Raw genomic sequence first — 21,534 nt, 5'->3', positions numbered from 1 at the left:
CATTCAGGCTTGTTCGCATATTTATATATATATATATATATATATATATATATATATATATATATATAAATAAATATATATATATATATATATATATATATATATATATATATATATATATATATATATATTATTAAATATGACCGAAAAAGTAAGATTAATAATTCTAACACGAATTTTCTCAATCTTTCGTACATTAAGCTTCACTGTTGGAGGTTAATCAAAAATTAATTCTGCAAAATTCATTTTTATTTCTAGCGTGACGCGACACGGGCGCGTTTCGTAAAACTTATTACATTTTCAAAGACTTTAGTTCACAAATACACAACTGAATAGAACTTACGTATCTCAGATTTTATATCTACATTTGAGTGAGGTGGGAGGGGTGATGTGGCATTAACACAAGACAGAACAAGAGGGGATATTAATAGGGTATTAAAAGTATCAACACAAGACAGAACACAAACAATGGGTATTGAATAGAAGTGTTTGTAGAAAGCCTATTGGTCCATATTTCTTGATGCTTCTATATTGGAGCGGAGTCTTGAGGTGTGTAGAATATAGTTGTGCAATAATTGGCTGTTGATTGCTGGTGTTGACTTCTTGATGTGTAGTGCCTCGCAAACGTCAAGCTGCCTGCTATCGCTGTATCTATCGATGATTTCTGTGTTGTTTACTAGGATTTCTCTGGCGATGGTTTGGTTGTGCGAAGAGATTATATGTTCCTTAATGGAGCCCTGTTGCTTATGCATCGTTTAACGCCTAGAAAGATGTTGTTGTCTTGCCTATATACTGGGTTTTTTGGAGCTTACATTCCCCAAGTGGGCATTTGAAGGCATAGACGACGTTAGTCTCTTTTAAAGCGTTCTGTTTTGTGTCTGGAGAGTTTCTCATGAGTAGGCTGGCCGTTTTTCTGGTTTTATAGTAAATCGTCAGTTGTATCCTCTGATTTTTGTCTGTAGGGATAACGTTTCTATTAACAATATCTTTCAGGACCCTTTCCTCCGTTTTATGAGCTGTGGAAAAGAAGTTCCTGTAAAATAGTTTAATAGGGGGTATAGGTGTTGTGTTAGTTGTCTCTTCAGAGGTTGCGTGGCTTTTCACTTTCCTTCTTATGATATCTTCGACGAAACCATTGGAGAAGCCGTTATTGACTAGGACCTGCCTTACCCTACAGAGTTCTTCGTCGACTTGCTTCCATTCTGAGCTGTGGCTGAGAGCACGGTCGACATATGCGTTAACAACACTCCTCTTGTACCTGTCAGGGCAGTCGCTGTTGGCATTTAGGCACATTCCTATGTTTGTTTCCTTATTGTAGACTGCAGTGTGGAAACCTCCGCCCTTTTCCATGACTGTTACATCTAGAAAGGGCAGCTTCCCATCCTTTTCCATCTCGTAAGTGAAACGCAGCACGGAACTCTGCTCAAATGCCTCCTTCAGCTCCTGCAGATGTCTGACATCAGGTACCTGTGTAAAAATGTCGTCAACATACCTGCAGTATATGGCCGGTTTCAAGTTCATGTCGACTAAGACTTTTTGCTCGATGGTACCCATATAGAAGTTTGCAAACAGGACACCTAGGGGAGAACCCATGGTGACCCCATCTACTTGCTTATACATGTGCCCATCCGGGCTCAAGAAGGGTGCCTCTTTAGTACAAGCTTGGAGTAGTTTCCTCAGAATATTTTCTGGTATGTCAAGAGGAGTACAGGCTGGATCACGATACTCTCTGTCGGCTATCATTCCGATTGTCTCGTCCACAGGTACGTTGGTAAACAGCGATTCTACGTCCAACGAGGCTCTTATCCCTGTGGCCCGTGTGCCCCGCAGTAAGTCAACAAATTCCTTTGGAGACTTCAGGCTGAAGGCGCAAGGAACATAAGGAGTCAGCAGGCCGTTGAGTCGCTTCGCCAGTCTGTACGTGGGTGTGGGTATCTGGCTAATGATTGCCCGAAGTGGGTTTCCAGGCTTGTGCGTCTTGACATTTCCATACGCATATCCAGGTTTATATTCCCCAATGATCTTTGGCAGGTGGAGTCCGGATTTCTTGGCGTTCACAGTTTCGATCAGTTTGTTGACCTTTGCTTTTAATTCGGCTGTAGTGTCCTTCGTTACCCTTTGGAACATAGTTTGGTCAGAGAGTATGATGTTCATTTTCGCCAGATATTCGTCTTTTTTAAGAATGACATATATTGGCGACTTGTCACCTCTCCTGACAACTATCTCCTTGTTCTCACGAAGGCTTTTAGCTGCCGCTTTAAGCTCGGGGGACAGTATGGTGCTTCTGTAGTTGCCTCGATTCTTTCCTCCTTCTGCAATAAGTTCTGCTTGTAAGGTATCTTTGGTAGTGACCTTCTTTTGTGTCTCAAGGTCGAATATGTCGTCCAACAGAATTTCCAACTCTACTTTCCGGGCCATCTCACTCGGTCTGGACATAACATCACAGTTTATGCCCAGATTTAGGAGAGTGACTTGGTCCTCAGTGAGGTTAATTCCTGCAAGGTTCAGGAAGCCATCTCTTGGTCGTGGAATTGCCATAGGTCCTCCATATAATGTTGTTAGTTTCTTGATAATCCTTGTTTCAGTGCTGAGGTGATGTTGGTCTGTGAGGATGTCGAGGTGTTGTTCAATGCGGGTACGGATACTATGGTCGATGTTGCTATTTCTCCACTCGTTTGTAGCATGAAGTAGTTGCGTTTTGTTGTCTTTGATTTCATTCTCTGCCTTGTATATCTGATCACGAATCAGATCCTGGCGATATTTTATCGTGGAGGCTTGATTCCTTGCTGCTGGGTCGTGCGCTTTAATATTAGTATATTTTGGTAGCAGTCTTTCCTGTAGACATATATTATTAAATATGACCGAAAAAGTAAGATTAATAATTCTAACACGAATTTTCTCAATCTTTCGTACATTACGCTTCACTGTTGGAGGTAAATCAAAAATTAATTCTCCAAAATTCATTTTTATTTCTAGTCTGACGCGACACGGGCGCGTTTCGTAAAATTTATTACATTTTCAAAGACTTTAGTTCACAAATACACAACTGAATAGAACTTACGTATCTCAGATTTTATATCTACATTTGAGTGAGGTAGGAGGGGTGATGTGGCATTAACACAAGACAGAACAAGAGGGGATATTAATAGGGTATTAAAAGTATCAACATAAGACAGAACACAAACAATGGGTATTGAATAGAAGTGTTTGTAGAAAGCCTATTGGTCCATATTTCTTGATGCTTCTATATTGGAGCGGAGTCTTGAGGTGGGTAGAATATAGTTGTGCAATAATTGGCTGTTGATTGCTGGTGTTGACTTCTTGATGTGTAGTGCCTCGCAAACGTCAAGCCGCCTGCTATCGCTGTATCTATCGATGATTTCTGTGTTGTTCTGTGATCGAAACTGTGAACGCCAAGAAATCCGGACTCCACCTGCCAAAGATCATTGGGGAATATAAACCTGGATATGCGTATGGAAATGTCAAGACGCACAAGCCTGGAAACCCACTTCGGCCAATCATTAGCCAGATACCCACACCCACATACAGACTGGCGAAGCGACTCAACGGCCTGCTGACTCCTAATGTTCCTTGCGCCTTCAGCCTGAAGTCTCCAAAGGAATTTGTTGACTTACTGCGGGGCACACTGGCCACAGGGATAAGAGCCTCGTTGGACGTAGAATCGCTGTTTACCAACGTACCTGTGGACGAGACAATCGGAATGATAGCCGACAGAGTGTATCGTGATCCAGCCTGTACTCCTCTTGACATACCAGAAAATATTCTGAGGAAACTACTCCAAGCTTGTACTAAAGAGGCACCCTTCTTGAGCCCGGATGGGCACATGTATAAGCAAGTAGATGGGGTCGCCATGGGTTCTCCCCTAGGTGTCCTGTTTGCAAACTTCTATATGGGTACCATCGAGCAAAAAGTCTTAGTCGACATGAACTTGAAACCGGCCATATACTGCAGGTATGTTGACGACATTTTTACACAGGTACCTGATGTCAGACATCTGCAGGAGCTGAAGGAGGCATTTGAGCAGAGTTCCGTGCTGCGTTTCACTTACGAGATGGAAAAGGATGGGAAGCTGCCCTTTCTAGATGTAACAGTCATGGAAAAGGGCGGAGGTTTCCACACTGCAGTCTACACTAAGGAAACAAACATAGGAATGTGCCTAAATGCCAACAGCGACTGCCCTGACAGGTACAAGAGGAGTGTTGTTAACGCATATGTCGACCGTGCTCTCAGCCACAGCTCAGAATGGAAGCAAGTCGACGAAGAACTCTGTAGGGTAAGGCAGGTCCTAGTCAATAACGGCTTTTCCAATGGTTTCGTCGAAGACATCATAAGAAGGAAAGTGAAAAGCCATGCAACCTCTGAAGAGACAACTAACACAACACCTATACCCCCTATTAGACTATTTTACAGGAACTTCTTTTCCACAGCTCATAAAACGGAGGAAAGGGTCCTGAAAGATATTGTTAATAGAAACGTTATCCCTACAGACAAAAATCAGAGGATACAACTGACGATTTACTATAAAACCAGAAAAACGGCCAGCCTACTCATGAGAAACTCTCCAGACACAAAACAGAACGCTTTAAAAGAGACTAACGTCGTCTATGCCTTCAAATGCCCACTTGGGGACTGTAAGCTCCAAAAAACCCAGTATATAGGCAAGACAACAACATCTCTTTCTAGGCGTTTAACGATGCACAAGCAACAGGGCTCCATTAAGGAACATATAATCTCTTCCCACAACCAAACCATCGCCAGAGAAATCCTAGTAAACAACACAGAAATCATCGATAGATACAGCGATAGCAGGCGGCTTGACGTTTGCGAGGCACTACACATCAAGAAGTCAACACCAGCAATCAACAGCCAATTATTGCACAACTATATTCTACCCACCTCAAGACTCCGCTCCAATATAGAAGCATCAAGAAATATGGACCAATAGGCTTTCTACAAACACTTCTATTCAATACCCATTGTTTGTGTTCTGTCTTGTGTTGATACTTTTAATACCCTATTAATATCCCCTCTTGTTCTGTCTTGTGTTAATGCCACATCACCCCTCCCACCTCACTCAAATGTAGATATAAAATCTGAGATACGTAAGTTCTATTCAGTTGTGTATTTGTGAACTAAAGTCTTTGAAAATGTAATAAGTTTTACGAAACGCGCCCGTGTCGCATCAGACTAGAAATAAAAATGAATTTTGGAGAATTAATTTTTTATTTACCTCCAACAGTGAAGCGTAATGTACGAAAGATTGAGAAAATTCGTGTTAGAATTATTAATCTTACTTTTTCGGTCATATTTAATAATATATGTCTACAGGAAAGACTGCTACCAAAATATACTAATATATATATATATATATATATATATATATATATATATATATATATATATATATATATATATATATATATATATATATATATATATATATATATATATATATATATATATATATACATTATTAAATATGACCGAAAAAGTAAGATTAATAATTCTAACACGAATTTTCTCAATCTTTCGTACATTACGCTTCACTGTTGGAGGTAAATCAAAAATCACTTCTCCAAAATTCATTTTTATTTCTAGTCTGACACGACACGGGCGCGTTTCTTAAACTTATTACATTTTCAAAGACTTCACAAATACACAACTGATTAGAACTTACGTATCTCTGATTTTATATCTACATTTGAGTGAGGTGGGAGGGGTGATGTGGCATTAACACAAGACAGAACAAGAGGGGATATTAATAGGGTATTAAAAGTATCAACACAAGACAGAACAGAAACAATGGGTATTGAATAGAAGTGTTTGTAGAAAGCCTATTGGTCCATATTTCTTGATGCTTCTATATTGGAGCGGAGTCTTGAGGTGGGTAGAATATAGTTGTGCAATAATTGGCTGTTGATTGCTGGTGTTGACTTCTTGATGTGTAGTGCCTCGCAAACGTCAAGCCGCCTGCTATCGCTGTATCTATCGATGATTTCTGTGTTGTTTACTAGGATTTCTCTGGCGATGGTTTGGTTATGGGAAGAGATTATATGTTCCTTAATGGAGCCCTGTTGCTTATGCATCGTTAAACGCCTAGAAAGAGATGTTGTTGTCTTGAATATATACTGGGTTTTTTGGAGCTTACAGTCCCCAAGTGGGCGTTTGAAGGCATAGACGACTTTAGTCTCTTTTAAAGCGTTCTGTTTTGTGTCTGGAGAGTTTCTCATGAGTAGGCTGGCCGTTTTTCTGGTTTTATAGTAAATCGTCAGTTGCATCCTCTGATTTTTGTCTGTAGGGATAACGTTTCTATTAACAATATCTTTCAGGACCCTTTCAGGACCCAGAGAAATCCTAGTAAACAACACAGAAATCATCGATAGATACAGCGATAGCAGGCGGCTTGACGTTTGCGAGGCACTACACATCAAGAAGTCAACACCAGCAATCAACAGCCAATTATTGCACAAGTATATTCTACCCACCTCAAGACTCCGCTCCAATATAGAAGCATCAAGAAATATGGACCAATAGGCTTTCTACAAACACTTCTATTCAATACCCATTGTTTCTGTTCTGTCTTGTGTTGATACTTTTAATACCCTATTAATATCCCCTCTTGTTCTGTCTTGTGTTTATGCCACATCACCCCTCCCACCTCACTCAAATGTAGATATAAAATCAGAGATACGTAAGTTCTAATCAGTTGTGTATTTGTGAAGTCTTTGAAAATGTAATAAGTTTTACGAAACGCGCCCGTGTCGCGTCAGACTAGAAATAAAAATGAATTTTGGAGAAGTGATTTTTGATTTACCTCCAACAGTGAAGCGTAATGTACGAAAGATTGAGAAAATTCGTGTTAGAATTATTAATCTTACTTTTTCGGTCATATTTAATAATATATGTCTACAGGAAAGACTGCTACCAAAATATACTAATATATATATATATATATATTAGTATATATATATATATATATATATATATATATATATATATATATATATATATATATATATATATATATATATATATATATATATATATATATATATATATATATATATATATATATATATATATGTCGTACCTAGTAGCCAGAACGCACTTCTCAGCCTACTATTCAAGGCCCGATTTGCCTAATAAGCCAAGTTTTCATGAATTAATTGTTTTTCGACTACCTAACCTACCTAACCTAACCTAACCTAACTTTTTTGGCTACCTAACCTAACCTAACCTATAAAGATAGGTTAGGTTAGGTTAGGTAGGGTTGGTTAGGTTCGGTCATATATCTACGTTAATTTTAACTCCAATAAAAAAAAATTGACCTCATACATAATGAAATGGGTAGCTTTATCATTTCATAAGAAAAAAAATTGAGAAAATATATTAATTCAGGAAAACTTGGCTTATTAGGCAAATCGGGCCTTGAATAGTAGGCCGAGAAGTGCGTTCTGGCTACTAGGTACGACATATATATATATATCTGTATATATATATATGTCGTACCTAGTAGCCAGAACGCACTTCTCAGCCTACTATGCAAGGCCCGATTTGCCTAATAAGCCAAGTTTTCATGAATTAATATATTTTATCTAATTTTTTCTTGTAAAATGATAAAGCTACCCATTTCATTGTGTATGATGTCAATATCTTTTTATTGAAAATAAAATTAATGTAGATATATGACCGAACCTAACCAACCTTACCTAACCTAACCTAACCTATCTTTATAGGTTAGGTTCGGTTAGGTAGCCGAAAAAGTTAGGTTAGGTTAGGTTAGATAGGTTAGGTAGTCGAAAAAACATTAATTCATGAAAATTGGCTTATTAGGCAAATCGGGCTTTGCATAGTAGGCTGAGAAGTGCGTTCTGGCTACTAGGTACGACATATATATATATATATATATATATATATATATATATATATATATATATATATATATATATATATATATATATATATATATATATATATATATATATTATTAAATATGACCGAAAAAGTAAGATTAATAATTCTAACACGAATTTTCTCAATCTTTCGTACATTACGCTTCACTGCTGGAGGTAAATAAAAAATCACTTCTCCAAAATTCATTTTTATTTCTAGTCTGACGCGACACGGGCGCGTTTCGTAAAACTTATTACATTTTCAAAGACTTCACAAATACACAACTGATTAGAACTTGCGTTTCCCTGATTTTATATCTACATTTTGAGTGAGGTGGGAAGGGTGATGTGGCATTACATAACATATAATCATATTAACATATAATCTCTTCCCATAACCAAACCATCGCCAGAGAAATCCTAGTAAACAACACAGAAATCATCGATAGATACAGCGATAGCAGGCGGCTTGACGTTTGCGAGGCACTACACATCAAGAAGTCAACACCAGCAATCAACAGCCAATTATTGCACAACTATATTCTACCCACCTCAAGACTCCGCTCCAATATAGAAGCATCAAGAAATATGGACCAATAGGCTTTCTACAAACACTTCTATTCAATACCCATTGTTTCTGTTCTGTCTTGTGTTGATACTTTTAATACCCTATTAATATCCCCTAGTGTTCTGTCTTGTGTTAATGCCACATCACCCTTCCCACCTCACTCAAATGTAATGCCACATCACCCTTCCCACCTCACTCAAAATGTAGATATAAAATCAGGGAAACGCAAGTTCTAATCAGTTGTGTATTTGTGAAGTCTTTGAAAATGTAATAAGTTTTACGAAACGCGCCCGTGTCGCGTCAGACTAGAAATAAAAATGAATTTTGGAGAAGTGATTTTTGATTTACCTCCAGCAGTGAAGCGTAATGTACGAAAGATTGAGAAAATTCGTGTTAGAATTATTAATCTTACTTTTTCGGTCATATTTAATAATATATGTCTACAGGAAAGACTGCTACCAAAATATACTAATATATATATATATATATATATATATATATATATATATATATATATATATATATATATATATATATATATATATATATATATATATATATATATATATATATATATATATATATATATGTCGTTCCTAGTAGCCAGAACGCACTTCTCAGCCTAATCTGCAAGGCCCGATTTGCCTAATAAGCCAAGTTTTCATGAATTAATATATTTTCTCTAATTTTTTTCTGATGAAATGATAAAGCTACCCATTTCATTATGTATGAGGTCAATTTTTTTTATTGGAGTTAAAATTAACGTAGATATATGATCGAACCTAACCAACCCTACCTAACCAAACCTAACCTATCTTTATAGGTTAGGTAGCCGAAAAAGTTAGGTTACGTTAGGTTAGGTAGTCGAAAAACAATTAATTCATGAAAACTTGGCTTATGAAGCAAATCGGGCCTTGCATAGTAGGCTGAGAAGTGCGTTCTGGCTACTAGGTACGACATATATATATATATATATATATATATATATATATATATATATATATATATATATATATATATATATATATATATATATATATATATATATATATGTATATGTATATATATATATATATATATATATATACATATATATATATATATATATATATATATATATGTCGTACCTAGTAGCCAGAACTCACTTCTCAGCCTACTATTCAAGGCCCGATTTGCCTAATAAGCCAAGTTTTCCTGAATTAATATATTTACTATAATTTTTTTCTTATGAAATGATAAAGCAACCCTTTTCTCTATGTATGAGGTCAATTTTTTTTTATTGGAGTTAAAATTAACGTAGATATATGACCGAACCTAACCAACCCTACCTAACCTAACCTAACCTATATTTATATGTAAGGTTAGGTTAGGTAGCCAAAAAAAGCTAGGTTAGGTTAGGTTAGGTAGGTTAGGTAGACAAAAAAACATTAATTCATGAAAACTTGGCTTATTAGGCAAATCGGGCCTTGAATAGTAGGCTGAGAAGTGCGTTCTGGCTATTAGGTACGACATATATATATATATATATATATATATATATATATATACATATATATATACATATATATATATATATATATATATATATATATATATATGTATATATATATATATGTATATATATATAATATATATGATATGATATATAATTTACTTGTATATATTTCTCTTAAATTAAACAAAAACCAAACAAAATATTACACCACACTATTTTATGCACATTATTATATTATAGAATTTTATTTATATTATATATAAATATTATATGTTGATTTGTGGAATCAATTACCGCGTAACGTGGTGGAGGTGGGGTCCCTCGATTTTTTTCAAACGTGGGTTGGACATGTTTGTATGTGAGTGGGATTGGGTGGTTATAAATAGGAGCTGCCTCGTATGGGCCAATAGGCCTTCCGCAGTTACATTTGTTCTTATGTTCTTGCTAACCCTTAGATGTGGGTAGTACAATTTTAGGCTTGAGCTGAACTGAACAATGCACAACCTAGCCTAATATATTTTTTTGTGCTGACCCAACAAGGGTAGGATTATCATTTAGCTAGCACTGTACTAAGAATTGTACAGCCTAGCAAACATTTATTGTGCAGCCCCGAAATAGGGTGGGAATAATCAACTACACGATTTTTTTTCTATATATTTACCATTCTTATATTATTTCTGTTGTATTTCATCTTTGAATGATAAGAACTGTTGCTATCCAACAGACGGCGATGAAGAAGGGCTAGTTCAAGGTAAATCTTATAGCAGCAGCGATTGATTGCTCCTCAAATCTTATATTTACTGTTAATATTGATAATCAGCATCTACGTGAGGCAAACAACGTTGCCTAGTTGTAGGAAATTATAACCCTAGGCTTTTATTGTCAAACAATTTTTTAAATTTGAGCCAGTACCTCAGTTATTTCCACAACGAAATCATGGGAGCCAATGAAACCAAATTCACAGACTGTGTATCAGACGAAATGTTCAGCAACAGTATGTTGTTCTTTAGATTCTACGTGAGTCTCAAAGGTCATGTGACTCGACAACTGAACAAGTTTGATCAGTTAGTTCAGTCAGGTGTCACAGTCACAGTACTTGAAGGCCACATAGAGGTGGCCAAACAAAAATTACAGAGAACAAATGAGGCTGCAGATAACTATTTTAGAATCCTCAGGCAACAAACTGCTGAGCCAGACAAACATCTTCCATGACGATACGGACAATTTGAGGAGGATGTCTTTGATCGTCTGGATAAATTAATACAGTTCTTAGAACGATTGAATATAAAATCTGTTTCTCAAAATGCTTTAACAACGAGTGATACTTATATACTTGAACCACTCAAAGAAGTTCGTCTTCCTGCCATTTATCTACCTCAATTTTAATGACAGAGATGACGAAAACTTTGAATGTTACTGGAACACGTTCGATTCCTTAATGAACTCAAAAAGTTCAATTAACAAAATAAATAAATGCCTTTATTTGCGAAGTACCCTTAAGAGAGAAGGCAAAGCCAGTTACCGATCATGTGAATCTAAGCGGAGACGACTACGATTCTGCCATACAGAATCGTCATATTCTTACGTCACCTCCCACCTTGTCCACAGCTTACCTGTCAGTCCCATTCTGTCTAGTGTACCCCATGTTGTTAAGTTAGTTAAGCTTAGTGACATCTAGCTCCTGTGACTCGTGCCTTGTGTTAACTTAACTGATTTATAATTACTTTGTTGTGGTTCTGTAATTATTGTATATATAAGCTGTGTCATAAATATAATTTCGCCCAAGTAAACTAGTGGTTTTACCTAGACTTTCACTTAAACCTAGACATTTGTTTATGTTTTATCTGAGGTCAGGAGGCTCACAGATTAAGGGAAGAAAGTTCTCCACCAGGAGCCTCACTTGGGGATGATGACATAACAAGCGCCCACCTGATAGTTGCCGAGAGGAGCGTTAGTGGGTAATGTCATGGAGAACTGGAGCTTCTGTTGTTGGCCGGGCAGCCACCTCCTGAGGTCCGCCCCAGCAAGTGCAGACACGTACTCAGTCTTGGTGCTCACATGATGCAACACTAACTGCAAAACCAGCCACATTCTTAACGACGTTGGCCGCAAATATCTATTTCGTTTTCAATATCATAGGAATATTTAATTAAATGGTAAGTTAACACTGAAATTTTAATGAACAAATTGGTTAGTGACAGATCAATTATTTATCGTATGAAGTTGTTCAGCAGGTGAGTATGAGTATCTTAAGGAACCATTAGCGAACAGTGTAGATTGTATGATCGCAATGTACATCAGGCTCCGAACTGAGAAAGTTTTCATCAAATACACGCAATAAAATTATATTGGCTTACAATTCATTAATTTACAATTGAATGTTGGAGAGTAGGAAGCCCTCAACCAGTTCCAACTTGGAACTAGTTTGTGGTCTTGCCTAGGCTTACCACATGATCGAATAGAGCTCAATAACACGGCAAGGCCACAGGACAGAAAAGGGTTCAGTAACACAGCAGGGCCACAAGACAGAACAGGGTTCAGTAACACAGCAGGGCCACAAGACAGAACAGGGTTCAGTAACACAGCAGGGCCACAAGACAGAACAGGGTTCAGTAACAGAGCAGGGCCACAAGACAGAACAGGGTTCAGTAACACAGCAGGGCCACAAGACAGAACAGGGTTCCGTAACACAGCAGGGCCACAAGACAGAACAGGGTTCAGTAACACAGCGGGGCCACAAGACAGAACAGGGTTCAGTAACACGGCAAGGCCACACGACAGAACAGGGTACAGTAACACAGCAGGGCCACAAGACAGAACAGGGTTCAGTAACACAGCAGGGCCACAAGACAGAACAGGGTTCAGTAACACAGCAGGGCCACAAGGCAGAACAGGGTTCAGTAACACAGCAGGGCCACAAGACAGAACAGGGTTCAGTAACACAGCAGGGCCACAAGACAGAACAGGGTTCAGTAACACAGCAGGGCAACAAGACAGAACAGGGTTCAGTAACACAGCAGGGCCACAAGACAGAACAGGGTACAGTAACACAGCAGGGCCACAAGACAGAACAGGGTTCTGTAAAACAGCAAGGCCACAAGACAGAGCAGGGTTCAGTAACACAGCAGGGCCGCAAGACAGAACAGGGTTTAGTAACACAGCAGGGCCACAAGACAGAACAGGGTTCAGTAACACAGCAGGGCCACAAGACAGAACAGGGTTCAGTAACACAGCAGGGCCACAAGACAGAACAGGGTTCTGTAACAGAGCAGGGCCACAAGACAAAACAGGGTTCAGTAACACAGCAGGGCCACAAGACAGAACAGGGTTCAGTAACACAGCAGGGCCACAAGACAGAACAGGGTTCAGTAACACAGCAGGGCCACAAGACAGAACAGGGTTCAGTAACACAGCAGGGCCACAAGACAGAACAGGGTTCAGTAACACAGCAGGGCCACAAGACAGAACATGGTTCAGTAACATGGCAAGGCCAGACGACAGAACAGGGTACAGTAACACAGCAGGGCCACAAGACAGAACAGGGTTCAGTAACACAGCAGGGCCACAAGACAGAACAGAGTTCAGTAACACAGCAGGGCCACAAGACAGAACAGGGTTCAGTAACACAGCAGGGCCACAAGACAGAACAGGGTTCTGTAACACAGCAGGGCCACAAGACAGAACAGGGTTCAGTAACACGGCAGGGCCACAAGACAGAACAGGGTTCTGTAACACAGCAGGGCCACAAGACAGAACAGGGTTCTGTAACACAGCAGGGCCACAAGACAGAACAGGGTTCTGTAACACAGCAGGGCCACAAGACAGAACAGGGTTCAGTAACACAGCAGGGCCACAAGACAGAACAGGGTTCAGTAACACAGCAGGGCCACAAGACAGAACAGGGTTCAGTAACACAGCAGGGCCACAAGACAGAACAGGGTTCAGTAACACAGCAGGGCCACAAGACAGAACAGGGTTCTGTAACACAGCAGGGCCACAAGACAGAACAGGGTTCAGTAACACAGCAGGGCCACAAGACAGAACAGGGTTCTGTAACACAGCAGGGCCACAAGACAGAACAGGGTTCAGTAACACAGCAGGGCCACAAGACAGAACAGAGTTCTGTAACACAGCAGGGCCACAAGACAGAACAGGGTTCAGTAACACAGCAAGGCCACAAGACAGAACAGGGTTCAGTAACACAGCAGGGCCACAAGACAGAACAGGGTTCAGTAACACAGCAGGGCCACAAGACAGAACAGGGTTCAGTAACACAGCAGGGCCACAAGACAGAACAGGGTTCTGTAACACAGCAGGGCCACAAGACAGAACAGGGTTCAGTAACACGGCAGGGCCACAAGACAGAACAGGGTTCATGTAACACAGCAGGGCCACAAGACAGAACAGGGTTCAGTAACACAGCAGGGCCACAAGACAGAACAGGGTTCTGTAACACAGCAGGGCCACAAGACAGAACAGGGTTCAGTAACACAGCAGGGCCACAAGACAGAACAGGGTTCTGTAACACAGCAGGGCCACAAGACAGAACAGGGTTCAGTAACACAGCAGGGCCACAAGACAGAACAGGGTTCTGTAACACAGCAGGGCCACAAGACAGAACAGGGTTCTGTAACACAGCAGGGCCACAAGACAGAACAGGGTTCTGTAACACAGCAGGGCCACAAGACAGAACAGGGTTCTGTAACACAGCAGGGCCACAAGACAGAACAGGGTTCAGTAACACAGCAGGGCCACAAGACAGAACAGAGTTCAGTAACACAGCAGGGCCACAAGACAGAACAGGGTTCAGTAACACAGCAGGGCCACAAGACAGAACAGGGTTCTAGTAACACAGCAGGGCCACAAGACAGAACAGGGTTCAGTAACACAGCAGGGCCACAAGACAGAACAGGGTTCTGTAACACAGCAGGGCCACAAGACAGAACAGGGTTCAGTAACACAGCAGGGCCACAAGACAGAACAGGGTTCAGTAACACAGGCAGGGCCACAAGACAGAACAGGGTTCAGTAACACAGCAGGGCCACAAGACAGAACAGGGTTCATGTAACACAGCAGGGCCACAAGACAGAACAGGGTTCGTAACACAGCAGGGCCACAAGACAGAACAGGAGTTCAGTAACACAGCAGGGCCACAAGACAGAACAGGGTTCAGTAACACAGCAGGGCCACAAGACAGAACAGGGTTCAGTAACACAGCAGGGCCACAAGACAGAACAGGGTTCAGTAACACAGCAGGGCCACAAGACAGAACAGGGTTCAGTAACACAGCAGGGCCACAAGACAGAACAGGGTTCAGTAACACAGCAGGGCCACAAGACAGAACAGGGTTCAGTAACACAGCAGGGCCACAAGACAGAACAGGGTTCAGTAACACAGCAGGGCCACAAGACAGAACAGGGTTCAGTAACACAGCAGGGCCACAAGACAGAACAGGGTTCTGTAACACAGCAGGGCCACAAGACAGAACAGGGTTCAGTAACACAGCAGGGCCACAAGACAGAACAGGGTTCAGTAACACAGCAGGGCCACAAGACAGAACAGGGTTCAGTAACACAGCAGGGCCACAAGACAGAACAGGGTTCAGTAACACAGCAGGGCCACAAGACAGAACAGGGTTCTAGTAACACAGCAGGGCCACAGACAGAACAGGGTTCAGTAACACAGCAGGGCCACAAGACAGAACAGGGTTCTGTAACACAGCAGGGCCACAAGACAGAACAGGGTTCAGTAACACAGCAGGGCCACAAGACAGAACAGGGTTCAGTAACACAGCAGGGCCACAAGACAGAACAGGGTTCTGTAACACAGCAGGGCCACAAGACAGAACAGGGTTCAGTAACACAGCAGGGCCACAAGACAGAACAGGGTTCTGTAACACAGCAGGGCCACAAGACAGAACAGGGTTCTGTAACACAGCAGGGCCACAAGACAGAACAGGGTTCTGTAACACAGCAGGGCCACAAGACAGAACAGGGTTCAGTAACACAGCAGGGCCACAAGACAGAACAGGGTTCAGTAACACAGCAGGGCCACAAGACAGAACAGGGTTCAGTAACACAGCAGGGCCACAAGACAGAACAGGGTTCATGTAACACAGCAGGGCCACAAGACAGAACAGAGTTCATGTAACACAGCAGGGCCACAAGACAGAACAGGGTTCATGTAACACAGCAGGGCCACAAGACAGAACAGGTTCATGTAACACAGCAGGGCCACAAGACAGAACAGGGTTCATGTAACACAGCAGGGCCACAAGACAGAACAGGGTTCTGTAACACAGCAGGGCCACAAGACAGAACAGGGTTCTGTAACACAGCAGGGCCACAAGACAGAACAGGGTTCATGTAACACAGCAGGGCCACAAGACAGAACAGGGTTCTGTAACACAGCAGGGCCACAAGACAGAACAGGGTTCAGTAACACAGCAGGGCCACAAGACAGAACAGGGTTCATGTAACACAGCAGGGCCACAAGACAGAACAGGGTTCAGTAACACAGCAGGGCCACAAGACAGAACAGGGTTCTGTAACACAGCAGGGCCACAAGACAGAACAGGGTTCAGTAACACAGCAGGGCCACAAGACAGAACAGGGTTCTGTAACACAGGCAGGGCCACAAGACAGAACAGGGTTCAGTAACACAGCAGGGCCACAAGACAGAACAGGGTTCTGTAACACAGCAGGGCCACAAGACAGAACAGGGTTCTAGTAACACAGCAGGGCCACAAGACAGAACAGGGTTCTGTAACACAGCAGGGCCACAAGACAGAACAGGTTCAGTAACACAGCAGGGCCACAAGACAGAACAGGGTTCAGTAACACAGCAGGGCCACAAGACAGAACAGGGTTCTAGTAACACAGCAGGGCCACAAGACAGAACAGGGTTCAGTAACACAGCAGGGCCACAAGACAGAACAGGGTTCTGTAACACAGCAGGGCCACAAGACAGAACAGGGTTCAGTAACACAGCAGGGCCACAAGACAGAACAGGGTTCTAGTAACACAGGCAGGGCCACAAGACAGAACAGGGTTCAGTAACACAGCAGGGCCACAAGACAGAACAGAGTTCTGTAACACAGCAGGGCCACAAGACAGAACAGGGTTCAGTAACACAGCAGGGCCACAAGACAGAACAGGGTTCTGTAACACAGCAGGGCCACAAGACAGAACAGGGTTCAGTAACACAGCAGGGCCACAAGACAGAACAGGGTTCAGTAACACAGCAGGGCCACAAGACAGAACAGGGTTCAGTAACACAGCAGGGCCACAAGACAGAACAGGGTTCAGTAACACAGCAGGGCCACAAGACAGAACAGGGTTCAGTAACACAGCAGGGCCACAAGACAGAACAGGGTTCAGTAACACAGCAGGGCCACAAGACAGAACAGGGTTCATGTAACACAGCAGGGCCACAAGACAGAACAGGGTTCAGTAACACAGGCAGGGCCACAAGACAGAACAGGGTTCTGTAACACAGCAGGGCCACAAGACAGAACAGGGTTCTGTAACACAGCAGGGCCACAAGACAGAACAGGGTTCATGTAACACAGCAGGGCCACAAGACAGAACAGGGTTCAGTAACACAGCAGGGCCACAAGACAGAACAGGGTTCAGTAACACAGCAGGGCCACAAGACAGAACAGGGTTCTAGTAACACAGCAGGGCCACAAGACAGAACAGGGTTCAGTAACACAGCAGGGCCACAAGACAGAACAGGGTTCAGTAACACAGCAGGGCCACAAGACAGAACAGGGTTCTGTAACACAGCAGGGCCACAAGACAGAACAGGGTTCAGTAACACAGCAGGGCCACAAGACAGAACAGGGTTCAGTAACACAGCAGGGCCACAAGACAGAACAGGGTTCAGTAACACAGCAGGGCCACAAGACAGAACAGGGTTCTGTAACACAGCAGGGCCACAAGACAGAACAGGGTTCAGTAACACAGCAGGGCCACAAGACAGAACAGGGTTCTGTAACACAGCAGGGCCACAAGACAGAACAGGGTTCAGTAACACAGCAGGGCCACAAGACAGAACAGGGTTCATGAACACAGCAGGGCCACAAGACAGAACAGGGTTCAGTAACACAGCAGGGCCACAAGACAGAACAGGGTTCAGTAACACAGCAGGGCCACAAGACAGAACAGGGTTCTGTAACACAGCAGGGCCACAAGACAGAACAGGGTTCAGTAACACAGCAGGGCCACAAGACAGAACAGGGTTCATGTAACACAGCAGGGCCACAAGACAGAACAGGGTTCAGTAACACAGCAGGGCCACAAGACAGAACAGGAGTTCAGTAACACAGCAGGGCCACAAGACAGAACAGGGTTCAGTAACACAGCAGGGCCACAAGACAGAACAGGGTTCAGTAACACAGCAGGGCCACAAGACAGAACAGGGTTCATGTAACACAGCAGGGCCACAAGACAGAACAGGGTTCAGTAACACAGCAGGGCCACAAGACAGAACAGGGTTCATGTAACACAGCAGGGCCACAAGACAGAACAGGGTTCAGTAACACAGCAGGGCCACAAGACAGAACAGGGTTCTGTAACACAGCAGGGCCACAAGACAGAACAGGGTTCAGTAACACAGCAGGGCCACAAGACAGAACAGGGTTCTGTAACACAGCAGGGCCACAAGACAGAACAGGGTTCAGTAACACAGCAGGGCCACAAGACAGAACAGGGTTCTGTAACACAGCAGGGCCACAAGACAGAACAGGGTTCAGTAACACAGCAGGGCCACAAGACAGAACAGGGTTGTAACACAGCAGGGCCACAAGACAGAACAGGGTTCTGTAACACAGCAGGGCCACAAGACAGAACAGGGTTCAGTAACACAGCAGGGCCACAAGACAGAACAGGGTTCAGTAACACAGCAGGCAAGACAGAACAGGGTTCAGTAACACAGCAGGGCCACAAGACAGAACAGGGTTCAGTAACACAGCAGGGCCACAAGACAGAACAGGGTTCTGTAACACAGCAGGGCCACAAGACAGAACAGGGTTCAGTAACACAGCAGGGCCACAAGACAGAACAGGGTTCTGTAACACAGCAGGGCCACAAGACAGAACAGGGTTCAGTAACACAGCAGGGCCACAAGACAGAACAGGGTTCTGTAACACAGCAGGGCCACAAGACAGAACAGGGTTCTGTAACACAGCAGGGCCACAAGACAGAACAGGGTTCTGTAACACAGCAGGGCCACAAGACAGAACAGGGTTCAGTAACACAGCAGGGCCACAAGACAGAACAGGTTCAGTAACACAGCAGGGCCACAAGACAGAACAGAGTTCAGTAACACAGCAGGGCCACAAGACAGAACAGGGTTCAGTAACACAGCAGGGCCACAAGACAGAACAGGGTTCTGTAACACAGCAGGGCCACAAGACAGAACAGGGTTCAGTAACACAGCAGGGCCACAAGACAGAACAGGGTTCTGTAACACAGCAGGGCCACAAGACAGAACAGGTTCAGTAACACAGCAGGGCCACAAGACAGAACAGGGTTCTGTAACACAGCAGGGCCACAAGACAGAACAGGGTTCTGTAACACAGCAGGGCCACAAGACAGAACAGGGTTCAGTAACACAGCAGGGCCACAAGACAGAACAGGGTTCTGTAACACAGCAGGGCCACAAGACAGAACAGGGTTCAGTAACACAGCAGGGCCACAAGACAGAACAGGGTTCTGTAACACAGCAGGGCCACAAGACAGAACAGGGTTCTGTAACACAGCAGGGCCACAAGACAGAACAGGGTTCAGTAACACAGCAGGGCCACAAGACAGAACAGGGTTCAGTAACACAGCAGGGCCACAAGACAGAACAGGGTTCAGTAACACAGCAGGGCCACAAGACAGAACAGGGTTCAGTAACACAGCAGGGCCACAAGACAGAACAGGGTTCTGTAACACAGCAGGGCCACAAGACAGAACAGGTTTGTAACACAGCAGGGCCACAAGACAGAACAGGGTTCAGTAACACAGCAGGGCCACAAGACAGAACAGAGTTCGTAACACAGCAGGGCCACAAGACAGAACAGGGTTCGTAACACAGCAGGGCCACAAGACAGAACAGGGTTCTGTAACACAGCAGGGCCACAAGACAGAACTGGGTTCTGTAAGACAGCAGAGCCACAAGACAGAACAGGGTTCTGTAACACAGCAAGGCCACAAGACAGAACAGGGCTCTGTAACACAGCAGGGCCACAAGACAGAACAGGGTTCTGTAACACGGGAGGTTTGAAAAGTCTTAAGATTATAGTCTTATTGATAGCTTATATGGAGTTTACCAAAAGTAAACTCTTGACCTTAGACGCCTCGTGTTGGCACCATGAAGGTGAGCAGCCAGCATCATCATGCCACACACCACCAACAGTGTAGGTGAGCAGCCAGCACCATCATGCCACACCACCAACAGTGTAGGCGAGCAGCCAGCACCATCATGCCACACACCACCAACAGTGTAGGTGAGCAGCCATCACCATCATGTCACACACCACCAACAGTGTAGGTGAGCAGCCAGCACCATCATGCCACACCAGCAACAGTGTAGGCCAGCAACCACCACCATCATGCCACACCACCAACAGTGTAGGCCAGCAGCCAGCACCATCATGTCACACCACCAACAGTGTAGGCCAGCAGCTACCACCATCATGCCACACACCACCAACAGTGTAGGCCAGCAGCCAGCACCATCATGTCACACACCACCAACAGTGTAGGTGAGCAGCCAGCACCATCATGCCACACACCACCAACAGTGTAGACCAGCAGCCACCACCATCATGCCACACACCACCAACAGTGTAGACCAGCAGCCAACACCATCATGCCACACACCACCAACAGTGTAGGCCAGCAGCCACCACCATCATGCCACACCACCAACAGTGTAGGCCAGCAGCCAGCACCATCATGCCTCACCACCAACAGTGTAGGCGAGCAGCCACCACCATCATGCCACACACCACCAACAGTGTAGACCAGCAGCCAGCACCATCATGAAACACACCACCAACAGTGAAGGTGAGCAGCCAGCACCATCATGCCACACCACCAACAGTGTAGGTGAGCAGCCAGCACCATCATGCCACACCACCAACAGTGTAGGTGAGCAGCCAGCACCATCATGCCACACACCACCAACAGTGTAGGCGAGCAGCCACCACCATCATGCCACACCACCAACAGTGAAGGTGAGCAGCCAGCACCATCATGCCACACCACCAACAGTGTAGGCCAGCAGCCAGCACCATCATGCCACACCACCAACAGTGAAGGTGAGCAGCCAGCACCATCATGCCACACCACCAACAGTGTAGGTGAGCAGCCAGCACCATCATGCCACACTACCAACAGTGAAGGTGAGCAGCCATCATCATCATGCCACACTACCAACAGTGTAGGTGAGCAGCCAGCACCATCATGCCACACCACCAACAGTGTAGGCGAGCCGCCACCACCATCATTCCACACCACCAACAGTGTAGGCCAGCAGCCAGCACCATCATGCCACACCACCAACAG

This window comes from Procambarus clarkii, chromosome 2 (assembly GCF_040958095.1).
Source record: "Procambarus clarkii isolate CNS0578487 chromosome 2, FALCON_Pclarkii_2.0, whole genome shotgun sequence".
Taxonomy (NCBI): Eukaryota; Metazoa; Arthropoda; class Malacostraca; order Decapoda; family Cambaridae; genus Procambarus; species Procambarus clarkii.
Note: the sequence above shows the minus strand (reverse complement) of the source record.